The sequence below is a fragment of the Podarcis pityusensis genome (genome assembly GCF_964106645.2).
Source record: "Podarcis pityusensis genome assembly, chromosome: 5".
In the NCBI taxonomy this organism is placed as follows: Eukaryota; Metazoa; Chordata; class Lepidosauria; order Squamata; family Lacertidae; genus Podarcis; species Podarcis pityusensis.
The window spans coordinates 40,460,409-40,474,426 of NC_138032.1; the positions used below are offsets into that span (position 1 = coordinate 40,460,409).

The 14,018-nt window shown below is 44.0% G+C and overlaps 1 protein-coding gene and 1 long non-coding RNA gene across 3 annotated transcripts in view; one reads left to right on the forward strand and one right to left on the reverse strand.

Annotated features, from left to right (window-relative positions):
- Window positions 1–14,018, reverse strand: part of HS6ST1 (heparan sulfate 6-O-sulfotransferase 1) — a 184,886-nt gene that overhangs the window by 152,887 nt on the left and 17,981 nt on the right. The window lies entirely within an intron of this gene.
- LOC308478625 lies at window positions 7,011–8,403 on the forward strand. Of its 2 annotated transcripts, none has more exons than XR_013987196.1 (2): window positions 7,011–7,498; window positions 8,066–8,403. It is a non-coding gene; the product is annotated as an uncharacterized lncRNA (long non-coding RNA). The 2 variants fall into 2 exon arrangements; XR_013987197.1 differs by having other exon boundaries at window positions 7,011–7,487.

Below are 14,018 nucleotides of genomic sequence, written 5' to 3' on the forward strand. Positions count from 1 at the left end.
TAAAATAAGGGTTGTCTTCAGCACCATTCTCTGGAAACTTCAGCCGACATAGAAACAAAGCTACTGCAAAGCAGTACCTCTTACTACTGACCTATTTAAGTGTTTCAGAAGGATGCTGTGGTGGACAGCATTGAGAGATCATCAACAGGGCTACACCCTCTGTCCCTTGGCAGTGGCTGTGTGCAGACCAAGGCAGTGTCCAGCTCAAATCCTGGTTGGAACCAAGCTCTTTGTCCAAGAGCACCTGGAGCTCATAAGCAACCACCTGCTCAATCACCTAGGTGAAGATAGGCCATTAAAAACTGGCATCCAGATTGCAGACACCTGGTTTCAAGGGAAGGCTTCAATAACAACAGTTTGACCACTGCCTCTTTAAGGACAGCTGGCATCAGTCCTTTATACCAGGGATGGGCAACTTTTGGCCTTCTCACTACTAAGAAAAGCTCTGCAGAATGAGGATGCATGGGAACAGTGGTGAGAGAAAGAAGAACGTTTCTTTCCACTGCTACCAAAGAAGAAGTCTTCAAATTATTTCTAAATCATGTGTTATTCATAACTGACTCTAGCTTCCCAGTAAAGCAAGAAGGTGTCTGTGCTGTTACTAGAGGGATTCTATGAACTATTGTGTCAACTGCACAACAGGCTCCCCATTTTCTTCTAGTCCTGTGACAGAATAGCAGAGAGAGTCAGACAAATATTCCTGTAAGGCCTCTGGATCTCATCCACATTTATTAGTCTTCAGGAATGGACCTTTCTAACTGGCCTTCCACCCTTGTAGATGTCATCTAAGGAGCAGACAGCCTGCTGCCCTCCTATGGACTGTAGTGGCCTTCAGTCCCAGCAAACATTGCCAATAGTCCACAACATCTGGACAGCACCAGGTTGGCAACCCTTGGATTACAGCTTTAACTCCAGTTTCATCAAAGTGGTGATCTATGGACTCCCACTCAAAGATCACCCCCTATTTTGTCCAGTACCAAAATCTATGCCCAGAATGTGAGCTGCTATACATGTTCTACCTAGCAGACATTGCAATCATGGCTCTGTCTCAATAGCAATCACACCTATTAAAAAAAGGTTATCTGTGTTAACACAGAAATCCCCTAGCAGCCTATTTTTAAAACATTGATGGCTGGCTATGTTTTACTGGATACTTGTAGCTTTGCTTTCACCTAAGGCTAACTGCCCTGAGATCTGGCTAGAACATTCAGTAAGGAAACAGGAGAGTTGCCCTTTCTGAAACCTAATTGGCTGACTCCCCAATCAGCCTCACAGCCTCGAAGGGTTTGGGTCAGGCCCAATCCCCTGCTGCACTGTGTTTATGTCCATCTGTCCTCATTAGGACTCCCCTGTTCCCTATTCCAGCTGCCCCACCATGTTCCTCTCATCTCAATTCCCGCCTTGCCTGTGCTTGTGGTTCTGCTGTACTACTTACCTTCCTGGTTATTGGTCCCCCGCTCATCTTCCTGACCGTAGTAACTAGCTGCCTCTTGAACCAACAAATGGAATGGATCTCCCAGACATGCATCTGGGCATGCTCCCATTTGCTGGCCAAGCTCCCAGCAGCAAAAGTTTTCTCCCAGAACATGATAGTTTAGCTCAGTGATTTGATGACAGAAGCACCTGCATTCATACTGTTCTGTACATAACGATCATGCATGAATGAATGCCTGTGTACAGGCAACAAATGTTAATAGTCACACAGAGCCAATAAACAATGACACACATTCTTGAGCACCATCTACTGGGATATTTCCAATTTGTACTGCACAGTGATGTAGACTTCTGGAAGACCAGGTCCCAAAGTAGGCTAATTCTGGATAATTCAGTGAGCCATCATCCACACAGAGCATAAACTGGTGCAACGTTTAATGTGTTTCACCCAATGATATTGGGTGAAAATGACAGCCCTTACAGTTCACAAGGTGCAGCATATACTTGCCATATCTGAAAACCAGTTATCAGCAGGCATCCACAAATCCACTCACCAACTCTCCAAGTGTTCCCCTGGTGAGAAGGACAATCAAGGAAGCATAAATTCCATCTCCTGAGCTCTCACTTGATTTGCCCTTTGGAGAAGATGGAAAACAGCAGGAGTTGTCGTGTACTGTTTCTTGTCTTATCCAAATCTCAGTGAGCAAGAGAATGTCAACCAGCCAATCTATTTCTTGTGTCTCTGCCCTGGAGAGCAGCCAAAGAGGTAGGGTCAAAGGGTGTTGTTGGTGAAGCATCTGCAGGGCGCTCTCTCCCTGCTTATTCATTTCTCTATAGTCCCAGCATAAAGTCAGGGAAATGCCTTCCTTTCTCCCAAGCTGCCTGTAGGTGCCAGAGGACTTGGAGAAAGATGGGGGAAGTGGTTAATTATCATATTTCCTATCCACTCTTCATTGCAAATGTACCTGTAATTCCGCAGGAGGTTACGATTAAAAACAGAACTGCATACACAACACAGTCACTTAAGAAAATAAGTAGATAGATGATATCCACTCTGGCCCTCAAGTCCAAGCCCAGCACTCCAGCTGATGAAGAGAACCCAGTCAAGTCTGTGCCACCTGTATCTCAGAGGGAAGAGAATTCCAAAGCTAGGGTGCCACCACTGAGAAGGCTTTCCCTGAACTTGCTTTGAAGGAGCATAAAAGAGGCTGGCAGATGAGTTAAGCAATATTTGTGGGCCACCACTTATCCCATTTATGCATGTTCATCTACATGGAACCGGCTTTGAAAGGTGGTCACCATATTGGCAAAATCAGCTGAACACCAAAGATTTCATAGCAAGTTTTCAAAAGAAGAACTGCTCACAGAGCAAGCTTGTCTCAAAACACCCTTAACTGGGGGGGTCTGTGATGAAGACAGCCAGGAGGGGTCAGAGAATAAGCAAAGACTGAAATGTAATCAGACGCTTTGAAAAAGTTTTCTCCATGCTTGGGAAAGTAATCATCGTGCAAAGAACGCTCTCGTTTTTCTCCCTCTGTTGAAGGCCCTTTCATTAACAGTGCCAACAATATTGAGGAAGAAGATAAGCCATATTTCCCGAGATGTTAAAACAAGAAACGAAGGCCTAATTGCATTTCCCCTTATTGTATTTCACCTCTCTTGATCTTGAGGGAAACTTCCAAAATATGTTGTTATTTAAATTCCATAACATTAAAGCCTAGTTCCTAATAAGGTACTGAATATAGGTTCAGAGTGGATGTTAATGATGAAAAAAGGTTTCCTTCCCTCTGGAAACGAAAAAAAAGACGAGGTTGTTTTGAAAGCATACAGAATCAGGCAAGATTCTACAAAATATTGAATATTGTTGTTGTTTCCAAAAGGTACATAGCATTATCGTTTCCCTTTGCCAGTGACACTAACAGCACTGGGAGGAGAAGGGAAGAGTAGAAAGATATTCTGCACAAAGATCTGGAGGTACCATGATGCCAGGGTGGACTGTACAGGACAGGACACAAGGAAACACTTGAGGGTTATTTCACACATTATTTAATTTTATTGTTTAAAAAAGCTCAACAACCTTTGGGGTGTCCTGCTTTTTCTTTTTGAAATATGGCAACCCTACTTATAGGTCAGATTTCAGTAAAAACCATGTGAAAACCAGAATCACAGACTAACCGTGAAAGAATTTTTTTTTCCTTTTATTGTAAGCCTGGTGACATAGGAAAGTTTTCAGCAAACAGTATTACACATACACACACATGCACATGTCACCTGATGAATCTCTATTGGAAGAGACTGACCTGGCCAGCAGGTGAAACTGACATGGCACGCAGCAGGTAATGACAGCACTGCAGGGAGAGGACTATGATTCTGAAGAATACATAATGAAAATTAGAAAGCACTGCTGGTTGATTAGGCCGCAGCCCTGCAACCTTTAGAAGAAAACCCCGACTCTCTCTCCTCACAAAAGAACAGACATTTTAAAAACAGCTAACGGGGCCATGAATCTGAGGTTAGAACACAAGACACACATTGACAAGCTTAAAATGGTGGCTAGTGATATGAAGTTTTGTGCAGCTGATCAGGAGAATCAGATCCGGGAAGAAATAAATGCTTCCGGGGCAGGGCGGGGGGTGGATATTTCTGAAAAAGAAGAGAATGAAATTGCCCCAAAGTATTCCTTAAACCTGACAAGAAAAGCTGAAAGCACACTTGAAATAAGAACCAACTTTAAGGTGGTGGTGGGGAAACATTGGGGGTTTTTTTTAGCCTGACATTTTAAGATCTGTATAAACTTTTGATATAACTTGGATCTTCTTATCATGTTTTCCCCACTTAAGCATGTTTGCACAGGCTTTCCCCCAGGAGGCTTGCAAAATAGTTTTCAAAAATCCAGCCCAAAAAATCTGGGATATTTGTCAATATAGTCTCATGTATTTGGTGTTACTCTTAATCCGAACAAACATGAGTCACGCTTGATTTTATTTGAGGAATGTCATCTCAGAGCCTGATCTTGAAATTTATCTTGGAGCAATTATGGCTCTGGTCCACCGACTTCCTCTTCTGGCTCCCATCTTCTCCGTTCGAACAGCTAATGGTATTTTGACTGCACTTCTACGAGTTGCCTTAAATGTTATGATTTAAAGTCCTTGCAATTCCTCTTAAATTGTTCAGGCCTTCCTGGTAACAGTTGCTAAGAAAAATAGCTGAAGAGACATTAGTTGCTTCCACATTACCCCAGGTCTGGGAACATCTGGTGCAAAGGATGGAAGAAGGTCCCCACATTATCAACTCAAAACAACTTCTCCCTCTTTTCTTGCTTCCTTCAGATTTCAAGGCATTTCCTTCCCCCAAATCTCTCTCCAACCCAGCTTCACACACACACACACACACACACACACACACACACACACATCTTATTTTAAGAAGGAACAAATTGAGACACACTGTTTCCTACACATCATTCCTAAAATAACCAGCTGAGATTTTTAGCAACTCTTATTAATAAACCGTTTAAGCTGAGCCTGAAAACGACACCCACCAACTGGAAGTGGAAACGCTGAAAAATGCAAAGATGCTTGCCCTCCAAATTCTACACAAGTTTAAGGAAAGATTAAATGCCTAACCTGTTGCCCAGTGTACTCTTGCTACTGTGGAAGAAAATCCTTCTGCCCCATATTCTTCATTGTGGCAGTTCCCTTGGTTAGCTCCTATTCATTTAAAGAGAAATTCCAAGGAGTCCTGGAATTTATAACCCAGTGGGGCTCTGGCCCATGAAAGCTAAAACCACAATAAAATGTGTGAGCCTTTAAGGTGCCACGGGACTCTTTGTTGGTCTTACAGCAGCAGAGTAACATAGCTGCCCCTCTATCACTCATTTCAATGGGGATGGTGCAGGAAAACTTTGCAGTGTATCATACTTGAGGCTTCAAGCTCTTATGCCTTTAATGGTCCAATGAGGAGCCAGACAAGGAGATTAAGAATATCTCTCCCCACCTCCTCTCCAAGGGTGCTCAGTGCTTCCACTTTGCCACAATAATTTGCAGCAGGGTTTAAAAGAGAGGTGTAGAGAGAAAACGGAGTCATGTAAAGGCCAAGCTATAATAACCGAATGCTAGCATAAGCCCTATGCAAATGTGCACAATTACATCCAATAACATAATTACTAGGGTCCGGTTTCTTAAGGTGTGTGGTCTCTGGGCTGTTCACAGCTTCAAGATCCTGTTATTAGTACTTTTTTGTGCTGGCTGGTGTTTTTAAAAGCTGTTCTCATTTAAACAGTTGCATTTTGAGAAACAGGATGCTATTTTATTTTATCGCATGCAGCCTTGGGTTCATGGAGAGCGGAAGGTGGGATAATTATGTATAATGCACAAATATTCAAACAGGAAAGCCAAGCTTAAATTGTTCCAAACAACGTCTCCCAGGCCAAGTTCAAGATTTGAACTAATGGCTGTTGTTGTGCCATGGCATTTATTTACGGAGTCTGGTGCGCTGTTATCAACCGCAGGCCGATTGTTGCTGCACCTTGATGTTGCAATCACTTCCACTGCCTGGGAGCCTTTAACCCCCGTCATGAAATTTCATGAAATTGATTTCTGCTCACAACAAGGCCTGAGATTACACTGGCAACCATAACAAAATTGCAGCTCCACCAAACAGATTTCCCAAAACAAAGTAAAATTAACAAGAATCTGATCAATTTCAGTACAGCTACTCACAAACTTGTAAGGGCAACTGTGAAATAGCTTTAAAATCACCCATTTATTCTGTTGTTTAGAAGCTGACAAACAGAAGCCCAAGGCACCATAAAGGAGGAAAAAATTAGAGGGGAGAAAACAGTGTAGATATATCTTTCCATACCAAACTTAGCTACTACCTCGACATTCAGATAACAGCAAGATCCTTCTCCTTTACAGTGACAGACCATCATAAGCACATGCAAAAGTTTCCACATTCAATACCCAGCATCTCCAATTAAAGGGATCACCTACAGTCTTCTTCAAACTTGGGTCCCCAGGTGTTCTTGGACTACAACTCCCATCATCCCTGACCATTGGCTGAGCTGACTTGCGATAATTCTCTGCACAATTTTGCAACTGTTTCCTATCAACATGCAAATTGTGTTCCCTTGATTTAGGCAGTTCAATATTATTAGCTGGTCCAAAGTCAATACGGGAACCTAAAATCTGGGTTGTTCATGCAAAACCGCAGTTAAGTTTCTAAAATCAAGAGGGAATGAGCACTGGCTGGAAGTCAATATCAAGAGTCAATATCTTAAACCAAAATAAGGAGCATTCAAAGCGTCTAGGTCTTCACGGGCTTTTTGAAAGTTTGCAAATGTTTTCTTTTCAAGATCTGATTACATGATGGCCATGCTCAGAAGCCCTGAGCAAAATCAGGGCACTCCTAAGTGCTGTACAATGTATTTGCAACCTGTTTACAGCCCAGACAATACAGAGGAAGTGCTGCTGTTTCCACTTTGCAAATGAATTAAGATAAGTATCTTTGCTTAAGACATTGACTCTTGATATTGACATCCAGTCAGTGCTGTGTCTCTGATTGCTCACTGATGGGCAAGTCTGTTGAAATGGTAAACTAGTGATCACTTGGATGATGGTGTTTTCTTGCCAGTTTAGTTTTTTCAGCACAGAACTGAAACAGCTATCAAATATTCACATGGATACTACAGAATTGTCAAAAGCCTGGGAGAACAAAGAAGTCCTAGCAGGGCACCAAAAAAGGCAACAACCTGGTTGCTAGGCAAGTTTCCATAGAGAGAGCATTCCATAAGAATCCTGGGAATTATATTTTGTTAAGGATGCTGAGAGTTGTTAGGTGACCCCCTTTCCCTCACAGACCTACCAGTCCCAGCCGTGAGGGGTTTCCTAAACACTCTCAGAACCCTGTTTAAATTGGTATGATACTGCTTTAAAAGTATAGTGCATATGAGATCAAGGAAGGACCAACAAAAAGGCCGTCTTTCAGCCACCCACTATTGTGGCCACCCTTCAGATTGAGGAGCTACTGTATACAGAGAAGAGCCTTCACAGGTGATCTGAAGGTATTAGTAGGTACATCTGGGAAGAGGTGATCCATTAGATGTAAGGTCATGTAGGGCTTTCTAGGTGAAAACCAACACCTTAAATAGGGATCTGAAACTATTCATCAGCCAGCATGGGCAATAAAAGACTGGCACCTGTCCTAAACAGCTTGGGCCCAATACTGTTAGCAGATGACCTCACCTATTGTAGTCTAGTGCACTTGCCAAGAGCAACCAAAGGCTGCTACCTTATTCTGTGTAGCGTGATCAAATGATGAAGCTTCACATACAAGGCCCTCTCAGAAGATGCTTCCCAGCTGTGGAATTCCTTTTCTCACAGAGGATAACTTTCTAGAAGCACTTCAAGTTGTTTTTGTCTGGCTTGGCTTTTGGCTTTCACTGATAAGCCATTATGGAACCATTTTTCTCCATTGTTACGACCATCATTTTGTACTTTGGTATTTTGCATCTTTTGCTAGCTGCCCTTCAGAAAGAAAGGCAGGATAAAGATGTCAAAAATAAGTGGATTAGATGTATACAATTTTAATGACATTTATTCAATTTTTTATCGTTATGTTTGATTAACAGCACTGCTATTTTCCTAGACCTCTGAGGAGAGACACGATACACATCAAGATAAAACAACTCAAAGCCTGTGGTGTTACGAAAAGTGCCTATGAAAGGAACATACAGTCTCCAACTTTACATGGTCATTTTAAGAGGCTGCTTCTAATTGGAACATTAAAACATTTGCCTGATGTAGAAAGGAAAGAGAAATCCTGTCCTCACCAGTGAGTTTCTGCTCATCCACTCTAAAAAAGAATCTTTGGGTGACTCTCTGCTTTGAATGATGTAAGAAATAAGAAATAAAAGCAGCAATAAAAATAAAATGTAAAGTCATACAGCACCTAGAACAGCAACAGAAAGATCAGCATGAATGAATCTTTCTTTATTCAATCTCATCCCAATTGGGAAAGCCATCATTACTTTGACAACCCTCGGGTGTTTGTCACCAAGATAGCAGAGTACAAATGTTTCCCTCATCTCATTGCACACTTTGCACAGATCAGCTCTTCTGGGAAGCAAAAGCAAATATTAACCCTTCGGATATTAGCCTAGGGTGATTATGGTAATTTTGAGCCAGTGGCAATAAGCAAACAGACTGATGTTTAGAGTAAGACATGCCTCCAGGCTCTAACCAAGGCCTGCTCCTGTTAGCCTCACTGGTCAAATATCTCAGGGAGTGGCAAATGGACTGCAAAACCAGCAATTGATGGTAAAACCAGTGAAGTTTCATTAAAAAAAACCCCAAAACATTTTGGTTGCATATTCTATACAAAAGAGATAATACACTTAGTTTTCTTTTTATGACAAAGAGATGAAAATATATTTCCTGCACATTTACAGCACACTTGCACTGATAACTGAGTAGCATGAACTTCTTGTTGGGCACAGCTTCCAAAGACAATCAAGTAAGTTGGTGGCAGCTGTGCCACTCTGTTTGGCACAAGGCAGTCAAGCTCCTTATTGCCTCTTAAAGACGGCAGATAGGAAAAGGGATTAGTATAGGAGGCTGGGCGCCATGGAATTTCAAGGGGCGCACAACGAACGCAAGAGCAGAGCCAGCGCATGCTAGAGAAAGAATGGCCTTGCCCTCTGCTTATCTACACTGGAATGCCTTCAGCAGACACAGAAATAGGAGGGGGAAGCAGACAAAACAAACAGGCTGTAGGCCACCATGAAGCTACTGAGTGCACAATGGCCCTGATATGTTGTTGTTGTTTAGCCATTTAGTCGTGTCCAACTCTTCGTGACCCCATGGACCAGAGCACGCCAGGCACTCCTGTCTTCCACTGCCTCCCGCAGTTTGGTCAAACTCATGTTTGTAGCTTCGAGAACACTATCCAACCATCTCGTCCTCTGTCGTCCCCTTCTCCTTGTGCCCTCAATCTTTCCCAACATCAGGGTCTTTTCCAGGGAGTCTTCTCTTCTCATGAGGTGGCCAAAGTATTAGAGCCTCAGCTTCATGATCTGTCCTTCCAGTGAGCACTCAGGGCTGATTTCCTTAAGAATGGATACGTTTGATCTTCTTGCAGTCCATGGGACTCTCAAAAGTCTCCTCCAGCACCATAATTCAAAAGCATCAATTCTTCAGCGATCAGCCTTCTTTATGGTCCAGCTCTCACTTCCATACATCACTACTGGGAAAACCATAGCTGGGAAAACCATGGCCCTGATAGCCCATCTCTAATCATTATATTTGAATCCTGCACTTCTGACAAATTTGGGGGTTTTATGGAGTTGCGCTGAATCTGCACAAATGGAGGCTCTTGGAGTTGCCCACCACCAAGTAAAGCAGTCAAGTTGGGAAATGCTAAGCATTGTATGCCATAGATGCAACGTCCCAACGGGCACATCAGATTGCCACACTTGAATTGAGCCAAGAGCAAGATTGGTAGTCATTTTGGTAAATGTGGAATTATATGAAAGTTTGCAATAAGGCAGAGGTGGCTATCTCTTTGGGGTTTTGTCGGTTTTCGGCTGAAGGACCATGTTGAGGGTTGGCATGCCACCCTGGGCCCATTTCCCAAGCAGATGCACATTCACACATGCATGCATTCTGCAGAGGGGATGGACACAGACAAGTGGTGGAAAAATGCATATGTACATCCATAGTGAGGTGGGAAACAGACCAGCAAACAGACATACACAGAGAGCCGGGGGGCAGGGGAGCTTCTCTAGGGCAGCACCAGTGTAGTAGGGTCTCCTCCTGCCCCAGTACTTCCCTGGAGGGACAATAATGCAATGTTTGTTTCCCACAGCAGCGGTGAGGTAGCACTGTTTCCTCCTACACCAGCACAGCTCTGAGGTGAAAGAAGGCCATGCTTCCTTCTGTTTCCTAAGCCTCTCTAAAACCTTGACAAAATGCAGCCAAATTTGGGCAGTGTGGATTGCAGGTCACTTGGGGGCTGGATATGGCTTGGATCAGCTACCCAGGAATTAAGATAACATTACACTAAGTATTTAGGACTTCCTGTTTGGAAACAAACATTTAGATTCAGCTTAAGTGTCCTTGAAAGCAGAAAAGCCAGACATATATGCAGCTGCTGGGTTTGGTTTGTTTGTGTGCATTTCTGAGGCGCAGTGAACTATGGTAAACATGGCTTCTCAATTCAGCCAAACTATTATTATTATTACAGTGGTGCCTCGCAAGACGAAATTAATTCGTTCCGCAAGTTTTTTCTTCTTGCGAGTTTTTTGTCTTGCGATGCACGGTTTCCCATAGGAATGCATTGAAAATCAATTAATGCGTTCCTAGGGAAACCGACTTCAGACCAGGTCCGGGGACAGTCTGTCCCCCGACCTCTTCTGAAGGCTGGGGGGGACGGACAAGGGCTTTTCTTCCCACCCCCAGCATTTTAAAAAACCCCGGGACAGCGGAGGACTTCTCCGCTGTCCGGGGCGATCTTAAAATGCTGGCGGGCGGCATTTTAAAATCGCCCCGGGACAGCGGAGGACTTCTCCGCTGTCCGGGGCGATTTAAAAGCCCCTGGGAAGGCAGGCAGGGGGGACAAAGACTTTCGCCCCCCGCCCGCCTTCAGAAGAGGTCCTGGACCTCTTCTGAAGGCTGGCGGGGGGCGAAAGTCTTTGTCCCCCCCGCCTGCCTTCAAAAGCTGTCCGGCCAAGGCTTCGCGGACCTCTCCGCAAGCAGCGGCAGCACTGCCGCTGCTTGCGGAGAGTTGCCGGCATGCCGAAGCCTGCGCGCGCTGAGATCAGCGCGCCCAGGCTTCGCGGACCTCTCCGCGAGCAGCGGCAGCGCTGCCGCTGTTTGTGGAGAGTTGCCGGCATGCCGAAGCCTGCGCGCGCTGAGATCAGCGCGCCCAGGCTTCGCGGACCTCTCCTGCCTTCAAAAGCCGTCCGGGATAGCGGGAAGCGCTTCCTTGCTATCCCAGACTGCTTTTAAAATGCTGGTGGTGGGGAGCAAAGCCTTTCGGCCCCCGCCAGCCTTCCTGGACCTCTTCTGAAGGCCGGGGGGGGGGGGGAAAGGCTTTGCTCCCCACCGCTAGCATTTAAAAGAGGTCCCCGGAGATTTCCCTATGGGCTTTCGTCTTGCGAAACAAGCCCATAGGGAAACTCGTTTTGAGAAGCGCCTCCAAAACGGAAAACCCTTTCGTCTAGCGGGTTTTCCGTCTTGTGAGGCGTTCGTCTTGCGGGGTACCACTGTATTTGAATTTATATACGCAGAGGTCTCAGGGCGGTTTGCAAACCTGCTTCACACACCAGTTTCTGGATTTCTGGCTGACGGCAAATCATGGTCCATCCATTTAGATATCTGCCAAGTTAAGCATTCTCAACTATGTTTTGGCATGAAGCCTGAATTGAGATACTCACAGGAAAACTGTAGCATCTGCCAACTGCTGTTCACTTTACTACTGCTCCATCAGCACCTCCCATCCCCAAGACACACTGTGCATAGGAGAAAAAGAAATCTTTACTTTTGGTAAACCTACTAAGCTGCTCTCAGGATTTGACGGATGCTGAAAAACAGAGGACACTCTCTTTTAGAAAAGGGCATGTGCAAGGGAACAAAGACAGAATGCAGGGGCCACACACCATACTGGACTATGGCCTAAGTGCTCAGAACTCCCTAACGTAAAGTTAGTAAGCTATGAGAAAGAAAATAAATGCTCAAGCTGTTTTGTTATAGTCATAAATATTTATAGTTTGCAATAATGCTGCACAATAAGAGACCTGTTGTAACATATTTACAGTACTTGACCTCACAAATAAAACATTTCCTCCACTTTTGTCCTGTTGCATAGGAAAGCAGGTGTTAATTATATTCAGTTGCAAAAGATAAGTGTAGAATTCATTATGTTTTTATTCAATTCAGATTTCATTTTCAATCAAGTCTTTTAAGTGACTTAATATAAAATGTGACTTCATTTTAAAAAATATATTTCAAAATCAATTTTATCCACACTGCATTCTTCATAATTAAACTCTCTCTCTCTCTCTCTCTCTCTCTGTGTGTGTGTGTGTGTGTGTGTGTGTGTGTGAGAGAGAGAGAGAGAGAGAGAGAGAGAGAAAGAGAGAGGGAGAGAGCGGGAGAGAAACAACATCTTCTGGACTAGTCATGAAAAGTATCACTTGGTTTTTGGAAAGGGTTTTATACTGGAACAACAAAATGTGACAGGAGTGGGAAGGGAGGTGAGAATCCTTTATTTTATTCCCTGACCTCAATGTACAATCTGGGTTTCAAAAACTGAGATACTTCATCTGCTGGAACAGAAGGACCGGACACAACAAGCCCCACCACTGTGAGTTCTCCATCTGAGGGTCAACAACTAGGACCAGACCTAAAGGCTTCGTGTGTTTTCCTTTTTCAAGAGTACAGTATATAAAATGCAAACAGTCAGCTACAGATGGGTTACTCTGCAAAGATACCGAAACCAAATCCCCCCTCTTTTTTGTGTGTGTGAGCGCTGCAAATCCTACAGTAGGGTTAGTTTGCTTTGCTGGCTGAATGCCAACCAACCAAATTCCATCTTCTCTGCCTGTCCGACTGTATTTATAAGACTTGGGCCTGTGTCTGCAGTTTTTGATTTTGTTAGTGTGAACAACTGGAGGAGGGGGGCAGGGGCAAAAAACAATGTTGCTCTGGAAATCGGTGGTGCTTTGAACAGCATATGAAATGGGTACCTGGTCTGGTTACAAACCCAGTTCTTAAGAATAGTAACAGGAAGCAACTTGCATTCAAAATACTACCAGAGCGTTCAGCTTCTCTCTCTCCCAAGAAACCAATCAGCAGATTGGCTTCGAGGGAAATAAAAATTCTGTCCCAACCAAAATCTATTTTATCCACAGTAAGAGGTTATTTTTGTATTTTAAATGATCAACAGGAAGAGAGAGATGTAAGTGAAAACAAGCCTGAACCAAGCCAATCCTTGCACTGGTGTTTCTCAAGAAAATCTCTGTGCTGTTGCTGTAAGGAAGTGGCCCATTTCTGTTTGAGATGTGCTAATACTAATGATCCCGTGGGTGCTTTCCCAAATCACAAAACTGGCAAAATGCAATTGCACATATGCCCTGGGCTCATCAAGAGGCAACTGCTGTCATGCATCACAAAATCTGCCTGGCTTGCAATGAGTTTGCAAAATGTATTTTTTAAAAAAACCACCCCCCACGCTCTGTTCCTCTCTAAGACCCAAAGGTTATAGAAGTGCAATGCAGCCAGTTTCTTTTGAGTAACACAAAGCCAAGGTGGACAACTCTCTCACAACAGAGTGCCAGGGGAATCTAGAACTGTGTTAAGTTTTATGTCAAACAAGCAGAGAGAGAGAGAGAGACTCCCAACACTTATGGAGGCTTTTTTTGGGGGGGGGTATCTCCTCGCTTTGGCTCTCCCAACCGCAGTAGTGTTTCAGTGGGGAAAGACTTCAGAATGATGTGTTCCCTTGCCTTCTTGTTAAGGCAGTCATGGCTTCAGTATGCAAACAAAAGCTATTTAAACTGAAGTGGCATCGATCCCATCACCCTT